A 17,304-nucleotide genomic window follows, 5' to 3' on the forward strand; every position below is an offset into this window, starting at 1 on the left:
CTAGCTTCTGTTCTCAGATTTCCGTCCACACACTTCTGGTCCCCAAGGCCTCCAGTCTGACAATACCGGAGCAACAATGCAGCACTCTGCTTGCCTTCCAGAAGGAAAATGTTGCCTTATGGGGCTAACCAAAACCCCAAATGAGGATCAACCTGCATTCAACTCGACTAGACCCCCATTATACAATCTACCCTGGTTTCTAATGTCTTGTCTGACACAGCTTGAGCCCAGACCTCCTGACATAAACCCAGACAGCTGGCCGCACACTGAGCACATTGGACCTGCCATGGCCTTAAGTCGTCATCTCCTCCAACCTCGTTTTTCAGGCTTCAGAACCTAGATCTTATATCCAATCACTGCCCGGGGGTGAACGTGATGCAGAAATCAGAACTCCTCCTTCCCCTTGGCAAGAAATCTTGTGGTGGGCATGTTGTCCAAAGTTCAGTGTAGGAGAAACCAGCATGGCCCATGAAGCCCAGACCATGCTTGAGGGCTGCATTGGGCATAAAAACCCATTGTGCCCCTCAGCGTGTATCCTGTCCTCAAGTAAGGCTTGTCAGTGGCTAGACCAAAAGCCCGCATATGGGGCTACCATGCCCCTAGCCCCCATTCTTAATCAGAGTTTGGTTTGTCCATTTGCCAATCCTTAGGGCTCTGCTCTGGAATTCTTCTTTTGGTGGGACACCTGTGGTAAAGAAACAAAGCCGACACCTCCCTTCCCACAAAATTACCCCAAACTCTTGGGATCGGGCCGAATCCCCAGAGGCGAAGACTCGTCCATTGCCCATGAGGACACCCGGACATTCGGCGGCCATTGGTGACACAATATCCAGAGACAAAAGCCTGAATAAGCGCCTCACACTCACCCTTTGTTCATATCCTGAAGAATTCTCCTCACAGGCCTTAGATCAGTCCTGTCATACCTATGACCCGAAACCTAAGCCAAGTTTATGTTTTCCGACAACTGTCCCCACAGTCCTGGCCCACACACCCTACAGACTCAGGCCCCTAGAGCCAAACCTGAGGACTCTAGCTGCCCTCTCCAAGGGAATTCTGCCAATTCTATTGGCCACAAGCTTACAAATAAGATAAACCTCCAATTTCCCCGAGACCATACCAATAGTGGTGGCTGCCCAGGACAAACAGGGGCAATCTGAGCCCATCTGAGCACCTACCTGCACTCAGACCCATAGACAGATGTCCTCAGAGGTAAATTGGAACAAATAGGCCCCTTGTTCCTAATCGGATCCATTGCTTTGGTTTCCAGGCATCTCTCCTCAGAGGCCTGGATTCCAATACCAGCATATGGCTGTTACTTGAGGCACCCATCAGAACAAATCTCATCTCCACACGGGAAACTTGCACGTTGGAACTGTGAAAAAGCCTCTGATTAGGGGAGCCCATCAGGGACCCGGTGCCACCGCCTCATTCCAAGGGTCCATGGACAAAAACCCACATTAGGACCCATCCGCAGGAGAGTCCATTTCAACTCAGGCCCCTGGATTGCTCCCCCAGATCCAGCAGATTGAACCTGTCTTGTCGCTAGGAGACAATTGGAATGAGAGGCGGCTTCCCAGCCATCCATCCTTAGAACCCTGCTCGGAATCGTTCTGTATGGGAAGTCCTGGAGACAACCAACAGGTCTCAATGGCCCCAAAGAAGAATCTTTGTGGTTTGGAGCATCTCACAAATACCAATGTGGGAAAAGCTGAATGGTGAGGTGATCCACCCCCCACTTCATGAAGGGGCCATAAGGGACAAAAACTCCAACCAAAGCGATCTTCTGATCCTCACCCTGACTTCAGATGCATGAGATCTCATTTCAGCTCTGCAGAGTGTTCCTGATGTGCCCTCGTCCGGAAACCTAAGCCTAGCTTGTGTTCTCACACTTCCATCCTCACACTCCTGGCCCACAAGCCCTACAGTTTGGCAATTCCAGAATTACAATGCAACACTCTGCCTGCCCTCCAAAAGAAAAATATTGCACTCTGGGCCTACCCAGAAACCCCAAATGAGGATCAACCTGCACGCCACTTGACTATACCCCAATTATACAGGCTGCTCTGGGCACTAATGCCCTTTCTGACACAACCTGAGCCTGGACCACCCGAACCACACCCAGTAAGCTGGCCGCACACTGAGCACATCATACCTGCCATGGCCATAGGTCGTCATCTCTTCCTAACCTCGGTTTTCAGGCTTCAGAATGTAGACCTTATTACCAGTCACTTCTCAGGAATGAACATGATGCAGAAATAAGATCTCCTTCCCCATGGCAAGAAACCTTGTGGTTGGCATGTTGTCCAACATTCAGTGTAATTGAAACCAGTGTGGCCCATGAGGCCCCGCCCATGCTTGAGGGCCGCATTAGTCACAAACATGCATTGTGACCCTCAGCGCAATCCCAGTCCTCAAGGAAGGCCTCTCAGTGGCTGGACCAAGAGACGGCATATTGTGCTTCCCATGCCCCTAGGTCCCAATTATTAACCATAGTTCGGGTTGTCCATTCGCCCCTCCCCAGGGCTCTGCTTTGGAATCCCACTTTTGGTGGGACACCTGAGGTAACAAAACTGAAAGGACTACTCCCATCCCACTGATTAACCAAAACAATTGGGATTGGACCATATCCACAGAGAGGAAGACTCGTCCATGGCCCATGAGGCCTTACCGACATTCCACGGCCATAATTGACACAAAATACAGAGACTAAAGCCTGAGCAAGCGCCTCACACTCGCTCTTTCTTTATATCCTGAAGAGTTCTCCTCACAGTCTGTAGATTGGGCGTGCCATACCTACGTCCCCAAACCTAAGCTGAGTTTGTGTTTTCAGGCATCTGTCCTCACAGTCCTGTCCCACACACGGTCCAGGCTACGGCCCCTGGAGCCACAGATCAGGACTGTGCCTGCCCACTCCACGGGAATTCTGCCCATTCCATTGTCCATAATCATACAAATTAGGAGAAACCTCCAAAGTCTCGGAGGCCATCCCAATAGTGTTGGCCGGCCAGACAAACGGGGGCAGTCCGACACCAGCTGAGCAACTACCTCCACTCATACCATAGACATATGTCCACAGAGAAGATGATTGAACCGTACAGGCCCCTAGGCCCTAATCAGATCCATTGCTTTGGTTTCCAGGTATCTCTTCAGAGGCCAGGTTTCCAATACAACATATTGGGGTTTCCTCAGCAACAATTAGAACAGATCTTGTCTCCAGATGGGAAACTTGCTCTTTGGAGCTGTCTCAAAATCTCCAGTTAGAAGAATCCTTCAGTGACCTGGTGCAACCGCCCCATTCCAAGGTCTCCATGGACACAAACCCACATTAGGACCCATCCGAAGGAGATTCCAATTCAAATCAGCCCCCTTGGTTTTATCCCCAGAGCCAGCAGATCGAACCTGTCTTGTCTATAGGAGACAATTGGAATGCAAGTTGGGCTGCCCAGGCATCCATCCTTAGCAGAAGATCGAACCTGTCTTGTCGCTTGGAGACAATTGGAATATGAGTTGGGCTGCCCAGGCATCCATCCTTAGAACTTTGCTCTGGCATCGTTCTGTGTGGGATGTCCTGGAGCCATGCAACAGGTCTCAAATATACTGCAGAAAGAATCCTTTCATTTTGGAGCATCTCATAACTCCCAACGTGCGAATACCTCAATGACTTTGTGATGCCTCCCGCCTTTATGAAGGGGAAATCATGGACAGGAACTCCAACCTGAGCCAACGTCTGATCCTCGCCCTGACATCAGATGCACAAGATCTCGATTCAGCTCTGCAGAGTGTGCCAGCCTTGCCCTCGCCCTGAAACTTAAGTCTAGCTTGTGTTCTCAGACTTCCATCCTCACACTCCTGGCCTCTAAGCCCTCCAGTTTTGCAATTCCAGACCCACAGTGCAGCACTCTGCACTCCAGAAGAAAAATGTTGCCCTATGGAGCTTCCCAGACACCCTAAATGAGGAGAGACCTACACGGCACTTTACTGTGCCCAAATTATATAGTCTAAACTGGGCACTGATACACTGTCTGAATCAGCCTGAGCCCGGACTTCCTGACCAACACCCAGACAGATGACCGCACACTGAGCACATCAGACCCATTATGGCCTTAGCTCATCATCTCTTCCCAACCTAGCTTTTCAGATTTCAGAACTTAAACCTTAATTCCAAACCCTGCCTAGGAGTGAACGTGATGCAGAAATCAGAACTCCTCCTTCCCCATGGCAAGAAACCTTGTGGTTGGCATATTGTCCTATGTTCAGTGTAGGAGAAACCAGCATTCACCATGAGGCCCTGCCCATGCTTGAGTGCTGTGAGGGCATAAACAAGCATTGTGACCTTCAGTGTGAGTCCTGTCCTTTATTAAGTCCGCTTAGTGGCTGGATCATTAGACATCCTAACGGGCTTGTCATGCACCTAGGCCTCAATTTTTAACCAGATTTCTGGTTGTCCAGTCACCCCTCCCCAGGGCTCTGCTCTGGAATCCCTCTTTTGGTTAAAAAAAAAAAAAAAAACGGACTCCTCCCATCCCACAGAATTATCCCAAACTCTTGGGAGCATGGCCAATCCCCAGAGGGGGAGACTCTTCCTCGGCCCATGAGGCAACCCCTATATTAAATGGCCATTGTGAACACAACACGCAGAGAAAAAAGCCTGAGCGACTGCCTCCCACTCGCCCTCATTTCATATCCAGAGGAGCTCCCCTCACGGACTGGAGATCAGGCCTGCCATAAACTTGGCCCCAAAACTGAGCCAAGTTTGTGTTTTCAGACATCTGTCCCAAAAGCCCTGGCAAACACAGCTTCCAGGCTGGGTCCACTGGAGCCATACCACAGGACTATGTCTGCTCTCTCCTTGGAAACTGTGCCCATTCCATTGGCCACAACCCTACAAAATAGGAGAAACCTCAAGGCCCCCGAGGACATCCCCCTACTGTAAGCCACCCTGGACAGACAGGGGCATTCTCACACAAGCTGAGCAACTACCTCCATACAGACATGCAGGCAGATGTCCACAGAGAGAGAAGATTGAACTGGACAGGCCCCTATGCCCTAATCTGAACTCTTGCTTTGGTTTCCAGGTGTCACTCCTCAGAGGCCTGGGTTCAAAGACCAGCATATGGGGCTTTCCTGAGTCACCGAACAGAACACCTCTCGTCTCCACATGGGAAGCTGCCTTGTTGGAGCTGTGTCAAACCCTTCGGGTTGGAGAATCCTGCAGAGTCCCTGAGCCACAGACACACGCCACATTCCAAGGTCTCCATGGCCATCAACAAACATTATGACCCATCCTCAGGAGAGTCCATTTCAACTCAGCCCTTTGGGTAGCTCACCCAAGTGTCTGCGGATTGAACCTGCCTTGTCCTGACCAAACAGTGGTAATGTGAGGTGGCATTTCCAAGTATTCATGCTTAGACACCTACTCTCGAGTCTTTCCGTATGGGGCAGGCTGGAACCATCCAATAAGACTCGACTGTCCTACAGAAGGAAACCTTGAGATTTGGAGCAGCTCACAACTCCCATCGTAGGGAACCTCCCTGGCCTCATGAAGCCCCCACCCCTTTCAGGAAGGGGCCATCATAGACACAAACTCTAGCCTGAGGCAACGTCTCATACTCTCCATGACCTCAGATGCAGGAGATCTTGATTCAGACTCTGAAGAGTGGGCCTTCCATGCCCTTGGCCCCAAACCTAATGCTAGCTTATGTTTTCAGACTTCATTCCTCACACTAATGGCAAACAAGCCATCCAGACTGGGAATTCCGGAACCACAACGCAGCCCTCTGCCTGCCCACCAGAAGAAAAACGTTGCCCTAGCGGGCTCTCCAGAAACCCCAAATGAGGATCAAACTGCTCAGGCCTCAACTGCATCCAAATTGAAAAGGCTGCCCTGGGCACTAATGCTCTGTCTGTCACAGCCTGAGGCCAGACGTCCCAATAGACAAGGAGACAGCTGGCCACACACCCAGCATATCAGACACGCAATGGCCTTAGGCCGTCATCTCTTCCCAACCTGGGTTTTCAGACATCTGAACCTAGACATTATATCAAATCCCCACACATTTGGGTACCTGAAGGGCAAATCAGAACTCCTCCTTCCCCATGGCTGTAAAGCTTGCTGTTGGCATGAAGTCACACCTTCAGGGTCGGAGAAAACTTCATGGCCCCTGAGGCCACACCCATACTTGAGTGCCGCCTTGGGCACAAACTCACATTGTGACCCTCAGTGTGAGCCCCACATCGAAGTGAGGCCTCTCAGGGCCTGGACCAAGAGCCAGAGTTCGTTTTCCAGTCACCCGTACCTCGGGCTCTGCTCTGGAATCCCTCTATTGGAGAGACACATGAGCCAGACAACAGGACTCCACCCTTCCAACAAAATGTCCCCAACCTCTCGGGAGCTGGGCCAAATCCAGAGAGGGACACTCGTCCATAGTCACTGAGGCCACCCCTACAATCCACAGCTATCCTGGACACAACATCCATAGACAAAAGGCTGAGGGAATGCCTCCCCCTCGCCTTTCTTTCATAAGCCAAGGAGCTCCACTCTAGGTCTGTAGATCCAGCCTGCCATACCCTTGGCGCCACACCTAAGCTGAGTTTGTGTTTTTGGACTTCTGTGCCCATAGCCTGGACCCACACAACCTCCAGGCTAGGGCCTATGGAGCCACACCAAAAGACTGTGCCTGTCCTCTCCAAGGAAGCTGTGCCCAACCCATTGACCACAACCCTACAGATTAGGCAAAATCCCCAAGGCCCCTGAGGCCATCCCGATAGTTTCGACTGCCCTGGACCAAGAGGGGCACTCTGACACCAGCTGAGCAACTATCTCCACTTAGACACTCAGACAGTATCCCCAGTGACAGAGGATTGAAACGGACAGACCCCTGGTCCCTAATCTGAACCCTAGCTTTGGTTTCCAGGTATCCCTTCTCAGAGGACTGGTTTCAAAGACCAGCATATGGGGCTTTTCTGAGGCACCAAACAGAACCTTTCTCGTCTCCACATGGGGAGATTTCTTATTGGAGATGTATCAAACCCTTCAGGTAGGCGAATCCTGCAGGGCTCCTGAACCACCAGCACATTCCAAAGTCTCCATGGACACAAACCCACATTATTATGCATCCTCAGGAGAGTCCATTTCAAATCAGGCCCCTGGGTAGCTTGCCCCAGAGCCAGCAGATCAAACATGTCTTTTCACTAATTGCCAATGGGAATGCGAGGCATGCTGTACAGGGATCCATACTTCAAACCCTGCTCTCCAGTCCTTCCATATGGGACGTCCTGGAGCCATCCAATAGGACTTGACTGTCCCGCAGAAGGAAACCTTGTGGTTTGGAGCAACCTCCAAACTCAGCAGGGGAAAACTTCCTTGGACTCATGAGGCCCCTGTGTCATGATGGTGCCATCATGGACACAAACTCCATCCTCAGCCAATGTCTGATCCTCACCCTGATTTCAGATGCAGGAGATTTCGATTCAGCCTCTGCAGAGTGGGCCTGCTGTGCCCTTGGCTCCAAACCTCACTCTAGCTTGTGTTTTCAGACCTCCGTCCTCAGACTCCGGGCCCACAAGCCCTCCCGATTGGGAATTCTGGGGCCAGAACGAAGCACTCTGCCTGCCCCCCAGAAGAAAAACATTTTCTATGCCATTTCCCAGAAACCCCAAATGAAAATCAACCTGCTCGGCCCTTGGCAACACCACAATTGTCTAGGCTACCCTAAGCACTAATGCTCTGTCTTACATAGCCTGAGCCCAGAACTTCTGACAGACACTGAGGCAGCTGATCACACATTCAGCACATCGGATCCCCCATGGTCTTAGGCCATTCATCCCTTCCCATTGACTTGTGTGTTTTCCTGGAGGTATGTTCTGAGGCTGTGTCAGACTGTGCATTTTTTCCAGAGCGGCCTATGAAATTGGGCTTGACTTTGGGCCTTGCAGGTTTCTCCTAATCTGGTGGGTTTGGAAAACTGATAAGGGCTGAGATTCCTCGGGAGACCAGGTCCAGTGATGTGGTGTGGTCCTGGAGGCCCATCCTGGAAGGCATATGGGTCAGGACTTTGGGTCCAAAGTCTTCAGACTCAAACTTGGGTAAGAGTTAGGGGCGAGGTGATGGCAGACCCCATCTACAGACCCTAAGGGCAGCTCCTCGGGATTTGAAATTTGGATGGATGGAAGGCAGGAGCACAGGCTTTTCGGTCTGGATTGTCTAGGATGGCCACAAAATGGAGGGGTGACCTCATGGGTCCGTGGGATATTCTTCCCCTCTGGGGATTCTGCTTGGCACCCAAGAGTTTGATATACATTCTGGGGAAGAGGAAAATGCTGTTTTCCATCAGGGGTCCTGTCTAAACAGGGACTCCAGAGATGGGTTCTGGGTCCAGGCACCTGGAAAACCCAGCCAAGTCTTCGGTTTTAAGCCTAGAGGCATGACAGACCCTCTCTGTGGGATCCGGTCCAGCTCCCAAGGGGGCTCTTTGGAAAGGGGTCTCATTCTGAGTGCAATGACAGTTTGTGCCTAACTGCCAATCCTGTGTGGGCATGGTCTCATGGGCCATGCACTTGGCTCCCACTCTGAGGGTCGGAGAGCCATCTCAACATTCAGTTTTCTGGCCATGGGCAAGGAGGATTACTCTTTTGTGCTTCAGGGTCCCCTACGGGCAGGAATTTGAGCTAAGTCTGGGACAAGTTCCTGAATACCCAGGTTGCTTCGATATGATGGCCTCAGACCAAGGCTGGATCCACCTGCAAGAAATGGGGCCCGCTGTCTGGGTGGCTGACAGAAGGTCAGGGATCATGCTCTGTCAGACAAAACATTTGTGTAGAGGTCAGCCTATTATATTGGGGTGCCATTGATGGCCCTGCAGGAGGATCCTCATGTGGGTTTCTGCGAAGACCCATAGGGTACTTCTTTCTGGTGGACAGATGGAAGGCTGTGTTGTGGCTCCAGAATTCCCAATATGGAGGGCTTGCAGGCAAGGAGTGTGAAGACAGAAGTCTGAAAACACATGCCACGAATAAGCTCAGTGCCGAGAACATGGCCATTCCAATGTGCAGTGGTTGTTTCGAGATCCCCAGCACCTGAGTATGGGCGAGGGTCAGATGTCTGCTCGCGCTGGAGTTTGTATCCATGATGGTCAACGAATTGTGCAGTGGCCTCAATAATTCTTGGAGGTTTTCCCAAGCATGACCTTGTGAGCTTCTCCAAATAGCAAGGTGTCCTACTGCAGGACAGGGGAATTACGCTTAGAGGGCTCCAGGATCCCCCATATGGAAAGATTCAATAGCAGAGCTCTCTGAATGGAGGCCAGGGAAGCCTTCCTTGCATTACCATTGCAGCCAAGGAACATGGCAGTCTTGATCCGCTGGTTCTGCTTCCAATTTCCAAATGATCTAAGTTGATGGATGTTCTCAGTCTAAAGAGTCACAATGCTACTTGGTGTCCAGGGAGACCTTGGAATGTGGTGGTAGGTCAGTGGCCATGCAGGATTCACCTACCTGAGGGTTAGACCCAATTCCCAGGAGCCAGGTTTCCTTCTCGGAACAGGAGGGCTTCTCATGTATGGCTTGGGGACCATATGTCGGATCATATGTTGAATTTCCAGAACAGGCCTCTGGGTACAGAGGCCTGAATACCTAGGTTAGGGTTCTGATGAGGTTGTAGGGACATGTCATGTTTAACCTTCGGACTCAGGGCCTTTGACCTGCATGTCTTCCTGGAGGTAGGTGCTGAGGCTGTGTCAGACTGTACATTTTTTCCAGAGCAGCCTATGAAATTGGGGTGGGCTCAGGGGCCTTGCAGGATTCTCCTACTCTGGAGGGTTTGGGCAACTGATACAGCAGAGTTTCCTCCAGAGCACAGGCCCAGTGATGTAGTGTGGTTCTGGTGGCCCCATCCTGGAGGTCATGTGGTTATGGGCTCTGGGACCAAAGTCTTTAGACACAAAATTGGGTAAGAGTTATGCGCGAGGTGATGGCAGGCCCGATCTGCAGACCCTGATGGCACCTCCTTGGGATTTGAAATTCGTGCGGCTGGAAGGCTGGTGCAAAGGCTTTACTGTCTGGATTATGTCTAGGATGGCCTCGGAATGGTGGGGTGTCCTCATGTGTCCATGGGATATTCTACCTCTCTGGGGAATTTGTCCAGCACACAAGAGTTTGGTGTCTTACTGGGGGGAGGAGAGAGCGCGGTTTACCGTATCAGGGTTCCTGTCAAAACAGGGATTCCAGAGATGGGTTCTGGGTCCTTGTGCCTGGATAATCCCACAAAGGCTTAGGATTTGGGCCTAGGGGCACGACAGGCCCACTCTGTGGGGCCCTGGTCCAGCTCCCACGGAGACTTGTTGGAATTGGGTGTCAGGGTGATGGTCACAATGCCTGTTTGTGACAAGCTGCCCATCCTTAGTGGGTGTTGTCTCACGTTCCATGCACCTGGATCCCAATCTGAGGGTTGGACCACCATCTCAACATTTAGTTTCCATGCCATGGGGAAGGAGGAATACTCCTTTATGCTTCAGGTTCCCCCATGCACAGGAATTTGAGCTATGCTCTGGGACGGGTACGTGAATACCCAGGTTGGTTCGAGATGAAGGACTCAGGTCAAGGCATATCACACCTGCCAGATATGGGGCCCGCTCTCTGGGTGGTTGCCAGGAGGTTGGGCCTCGGGCTGTGTCAGACAGAGCATTAGTCCTGAGTTGTGGCTCCAGAAGCCCCAGACTGTAGGGTGTGGGCCAGTGCAATGGGGACAGAACTCTGAAAACACAAACTCGGATTAGGTTTGGGAGCATAGGTATGGCAGACCTGACCTACAGACCGTGAGGAAAACTCTTCAGGATATGAACAGAGGGCGAGTGGGAGGCATATGCTCAGCTTTTGTCTCTGGATTTTGTGTTACCGATGGCCGTGGAATGTTGGGGTGGCCTCAGGGGCCATGGACGACTCTCCCTGTCTGGCGATTTGGCCCGATCCCAAAATTTTGGGATTATTCTGTGTGATGGGAGGGGTCCTTTCTCTTTTTATACCTCAGGTGTGCCACCAAAAGAGAGATTAAAGAGCAGAGCCCTGGGGAGGGGCGACTAGACCACCCGAACTCTGGGTTAGCTGGGGGCCTAGGGGCATCACAAGCCCCATAAGCGGGCTCTTGGTCCAGCCACTGAGAGGCCTTACTTGAGGACAGGGCTCACGCTAAGGGTCACAATGCCTGTTTGTGCCCAACGCGTCCCTCAAGCATGGGCGGGTCCTCATGGGCCATGCTGTTATCTCCTACACTAAAGGTTGGACAACATGCCAACCAGGAGGTTTCTTGCCATGGTGAAAGAGGTATTCTGATTTCTGAATCACATTCACCGCTGGGCAGTGACTGGAGATAAGGTCAAGGTTCTGAAGCCTGAAAACCAAGCCTGGGAAGAGATGAGGACCTAGGGCATGGTGGGTCCGAATGTGCTCAATGTGCGGCCCGCTGTCTGGGAGTGGGTCGGGAGGTCCAGGCTCATGTTGTATCAGACAGGGCATTAGTGCCCAGGGTAGATTGTATAATTGGGGTACAGTCGAGTTGCGTGCAGATTGATCCTCATCTGGGGTTTCTTGTTAGCCCCAGAGGACAACTTTTTTCTTCCTAAGGGCAGGCAGAGTGCTGCATTGTGTCTCCGGAATTCCCAGACTGGAGGGCTTGTGGGCCAAGAGTGTGAGAACAATATTCTGAGAACACAAGCTAGGCATAGGTTTCGGAGCGAGGGAATGGTAGGCACACTCTGCAGAGCTAAATCGAAATCTGGTGCATCTGAACTCAGGGCGAGTGTCAGACGTTGGCTCAGGTTGGAGTTTCTGTCCATTATGGCCACTTCATGAAGTGGGGGGGGCACCACGAAGTCATGGCGGTTGTCCCACAATGGGAGTTGTGAGATGTTCCAAACCTCAAGGATTCTATCTGTGGGAAAATTGAGACCTGTTGGATGGCTCCAGGACGTCCCATACAGAATGACTCCAGAGCAGAGTTTTAAGGATGGATGCCTGCCCAGCCTGCCCCACATTCCAATTGTTTCCTAGTGACAAGACGGGTTCGATCTGTTGGCTCCAGGGGAGCAACCAAGTGGGCTGAGTTGAAATGGTCTCTCTTGCAGATGGGTCATAATGTGGGTTTGTGTCCATGATGACTTTGGAATGGGGCGGTGGCACCGGGGCCCTGAAGGATTATCCTAATTGGAGGTTTTGACAGAGATCTCATGCACAAATTTCCCATATGGAGATGAGATTTTTTCTGATGGTTACCTCAGGAAACCCCCATATGCTGATATTGGAAAACAGGCCTCTGAGGAGAGACCCCTGGAAACCAAAGCAATGGCTCTTTTTTGGGCATAGGGGCCTATCTGATTCAATATTCCTCACGGGGGACATCTGTCTATGGGTCTGAGTGGAGGTAGTTGCATTTCTGGTGTCAGATTGACACCGTTACTCCCGGGCGGCCTATACTATTGGGGTAGCCTCGGGCACTTTGGAGGTTTCTCCTAATTTGTTTGGTTTTGGTCAATGAAATGGGAAGAATTCCCTTGGAGATGGCAGGCACAGTCCTGAGGTGTCAATCCAGGGAAAACAGCCTGGAGAGTGTGGGCCAGGTCTGTGGGGACAGAAGTCTAAAACACAAACTTGGCTTAGGTTTGGGGACGTAGGTATGGCAGGCCCGATCTACAGACGATGAGGCGAACTCTTTGGGATATAAACAAAGGGCGAGTGTGAGATGCTTACTCAGGCTTTTGTCTCTGGATTTTGTATCACCGATGTCCATGGAATGTCGGGGTGGCCTCATGGGCCATTGACGAGTTTCCCTCTCGGGGATTTGCCCCAGTCCTAAGAGTTTGGTGTCATTCTGTGGGACGGGAGGAGTCCTTTTTTTTTTTTTTTTTTTTTTTTTTCCTCAGGTGTCCCACCAAAATGTGTATTCCAGAGCAGAGTCGTGGGGAGGTGCGACTCGACAACCCGACCTCTGATTAAGAATTGGGGCCCAGGGGCATGCCAAGCCCCATATGTAGTCTCTTGGTCCAGCCAATGACAGGCCTTACTTGAGGACAGGACTCACTCTGTGGGTCACAATGCATGCTTGTGCCCAACGGGGCCCTCAAGAATGGACGCGACCTCACGGGCCATGCTGGACAACATGCCAAACACAAGGTTTCTTGCCATGGGGAATGAGCAGTTCTGATATCTGCATCACGTTCACCGCTGGGCAGTGATTGGCGATAAAGTCTAGGTTCTGAAGTCTGAAAACCGAGGTTGGGAAGAGATGACGACCTAAGGCCATGGCGGGTCTGATGTGCTCAGTGTGCTGCCAGCTATCTGTGTGTCGGTGGGGAGGTCCGGGCTGTGACACAGGTCAGGCTGTGTCAGACAGGGCAGTAGTGCCCAGTGTAGACTATATAATTGTGGTTCAGTCGAGTTGCGTGCAGGTTGATCTTCATTGGTGTTTCTGGGTAGCCCCATAGGGCAACGTTTTTCTTCTAGAGGGCAGGCAGAGTGTTGCATTGTAGCTCCGGTATTGCTAAACTTGAGGGCTTTTGGGCCAGGAGTGTGAGGATGAAAGTCTGAGAACAATAGGTAGGCTTATGTTTTGGGGCGGGGGCTCGGCAAGGCAAGCACACTCTGCAGAGCTGAATCGAGATCTCGTGCATCTGAAGTCAGGGCGAGGATCAGATGTGGCTCAGGTTGGAGTTTCTATCCATAATGGCCCTTTCATGAAGGGTATGGGGCATTACGATGCCATGGACTTTTCCCACAATGGGAATTGTGAGGTTCTCCAAACTGCAAGGATTCCTTCTGCGGGACAATTGAGACCTGTTGGATGGCTCCAGGATGACCCATATGGAAGGACTCCAGAGCAGGGTTCTAAGGATGGATGCCTGGTCAGCCCGCATGGCATTCCAATAGTCACCTTGTGACAAGACGGGTTCGATCTGCTGGCTCTGGGGGAGCAACCAGGGGGGATGAGTGAAGTGGAATCTCCAATGAATGGGTCATAACGTGGGTTAGTTTTCATGGTGATGTTGGAATGGGGCGGTGGCGCCAGGCCCTGAAGGATTCTTCCAACCGGAGGTTTTGAAACAGCTCCAATGCACAAGTTTCCCATGGGATAACGAGATTTGTTCTGAGGGTTGCCTCAGGAATCCCCCATAGGCTGGTATTGGCATCTCTCTGAGGAGAGATGTCGGGAAACCAAAGCAATGAATCTAATTAGTGCCTAGGGGCCTGTCCGATTCAATCTTCTTCACAGGGTACATCTGCCTCCAGGTTTGAGTGGAGGTAGTTGCTCAACTGGTGTCAGATCACCCCTGTTTGCCCCAGGAAGCCTACACTATTGGGATGGCCTCAGGGACATTGGAGGTTTTTCTTAATTTCTAAGGTTGTGGCGAATGGAATGGGCAGAATTCCCTTGGAGAGGGCAGGCAGTGTCCTGTGGTGAGACTCCAGGGGCCCTATCATGGAGGCTGTGTGGGCCAGGTCTGTGGAGACAGAATTCTGAAAACACAAACTTGGCTTAGGTTTGTGAATGTAGGTATGGCAGGCCTGATCTACAGACCATGAGGGAACTCTTTTTTTTTTTTTTTTTCCTGCCATGTGGAAGGAGCAGTTCCCTATTGTGCTTCTTGTACCTGCATTGGCAGGGATTCCTGTAAAGGTCGAGGGAAAGCTCCCTGAATGAAAGGATGGGTAGAGAGGACGGACTTGGTCCATTGCTGCTTTCACACGCTGGATATGGGCCCGGCTCTCTAGGTGGCTGACACGAGGCCAGAGCTTAGGCTCTGTCTGACACAGCACTAGTGGCCAGGGCAGCCTATAAATCGAGGTACCATCGAGGGCCGAGCAGATTGATCCTCATGTGGAGTTGCTGGGCAGACACAACAGGCACGTCTTCTTTCTATTTGGAAGGCAGAATGCCACATTGTGCCTCCAGAATGCCCTATCAAGATGTTTTGCATTGGTGCCATCCCAATATTTCACGGACATTGTTGACACAAAACCCAGACAAAAGTCTGAGCATGTGCCTCACACTCACCCTTTGTTCATATTCTGACGAGTTCTCCTCTAGATCTAAAACAGGTCTGCCATAACATAGTCCCCAAACCTAAGCCGAGTTTGTGTTTTCAGACTTCAGTCCCATAGTCCTAGCCCACACACCCTCCAGGCTGGGACACCTGGGACACAGCTCAGGACTGTGCCTGCCCTCTCCAAGGGAATTCTGCCCATTCCATTGGCCACAACCTTTCATATTAAAAGAACATCGAAAGTCTCTGAGTCCACCCCAATAGTGTAGGCCTCCTGGGACAAACAGGGCCTATCTGACAACAGCTGAGCATCTGCCTCCACTCAGATCCGAAGACAGATTTCCCCAGAGAAGAACATTGAACCCAACAGGCCCTAGGCCCTAATTGGATCCATTGCTTTGGTTTCCAGTCATCTCTCCCCAGAGGCCTGATTTCCAATACCAGCATTTGGGGTTTCCTGATGCACCGATCAGAGCAAATCTCATCTCCACATGGGAAACTTGCTCTTTGGAGCTGTGTCAAATCCTCCGGTAAGGAAAATCCTTCAGGGCCCCGTGCCACTTCCCCATTCTAAGGTCTCCATGCACACAAACCCATATTATGACCCATTCGCAGGAGAATCCATTTCAAATCAGCCCCCTCGGTTGCTCCCCTGAGCTAGCAAATTGAACATGTCTTTTTGCTAGGAGATAATTGCAATGTGAGGTGGGTTGCCCAGGCATCTATCCTTAGAACCCTGCTTTGGAGTCGTTTCATATGCTATGTCCTGGAGCCATCCAACAGGTTTCAATTGTACCACAGAAGGATTCTTTGCAGTTTGTAGTTTCTCAGAACTCCCATCGTGGTAAAACCTCAATGGCCTCCTGATGAGCCCCCTTCATGAAGGGACCATCATGGACAGAAACTCCAACCTGAGCAAACATCTAATCCTTGCCCTGACTTCAGATGCATGAGATCTCAATTCAGCTCTGCAGAGTGTGCCTGCCGTACCCTCGCTCCGAAATCTAAGTCTAGCTTGTGTTCTCAGACTTTCGTCCTCTGACTCCTGGCCCACAAGCCCTCCAGTTTGGCAATTCTTGAGGAAGACAACTCATCCTTCCCTATGGCAGAAACCTGGCTGTTGGAATGGATGTTCAACACTCAAAGTGTGAGCCAGCTTTATGGCCAAAGAGAAAACGCCCACTCCTGAGGGCCCCCCTGGGCACAATCAGGCATTGTGACCCTTAGCCTGAGCATGCTTTTAACAAACCCTCTCAGTTGCACCACCACGATCCGCATTGCAGGCCTGGTACAACCCTAGGCCCAAATCATAACACTTGGTGGGATTTTGCAGGTGCCCAGATCCAGATCCCGTCTCTGGAATCCCTGTTTTGGGGCACACCTAGGATGGAAAACAGCCCTCTTCCCTTCCCCGAAAGAGCCACCAAACTATGAGGAGCCACCAAGATCCTTAGAGAGCAAAAATCTCCCATGGACCCAGAAGATCTCACCTGCAATGCAAGGCCAACCTGGACACACAATCCAGTTAGATGTCTGTGCTCCCGCCTTCCAGTCACCCTAATTACAGTTCCTGACAAGCTGTCCTCCAAGTCTACACATTGGCCCTGCGATCACCTCACCACTTAACCTAACCAGAATTTGTGTTTGCAGACTTCTCTCCCAAAACCATGGCTCACATACCCTACAGGATGGGGTCTCTGGAGCCACACCACAGGACTGTGCTTGCCATCCCCAAGGAAACTCTTTCCATCACAGCTGCCCAAACGTTCCAGATTAGGAGGAACTTTCAAGCCCCTGAGCCCACACCAATATTGCTGACCGCTCTGGTCACAAATTTGCAGTCTGAGACAACCTGATCCCCTATAACCAGGCAGACAGCCAAGCTAATGGTCCTTTCAGAAAATTGAACTTGACATGCCCCTACGACCTCATTGGAACCCTCAATTAGATTTTCAAGCATCTTTCCTCAGAGGTCTGTTCACGAATACCAACTTGTGATACAACATATGGTCCCTGAACCACAAAACAGAACATCTCCTGTCCTGAGAAGGAAACGGGACTTTTTGACCTGTGCCAAACCCTCAGTGTAAGAGAAACCTGCACAACACCTTAACCACAAGCAAATTCTAAGATCTCCCTTGAAACAAACCGGCATTGTGGACCATCTGTAAGAGATTCCATGTCAACTCAAGGCCTTGGTACTTTGCCAGAGCCACCAGAATGAACCTGCCATGTTCCTCAGCTGCAATGGTCAATGGAGGTGTGCTTTCCTGGC

The sequence above is a fragment of the Neovison vison genome, chromosome 7, assembly GCF_020171115.1.
Source record: "Neovison vison isolate M4711 chromosome 7, ASM_NN_V1, whole genome shotgun sequence".
NCBI lineage: Eukaryota > Metazoa > Chordata > Mammalia > Carnivora > Mustelidae > Neogale > Neogale vison.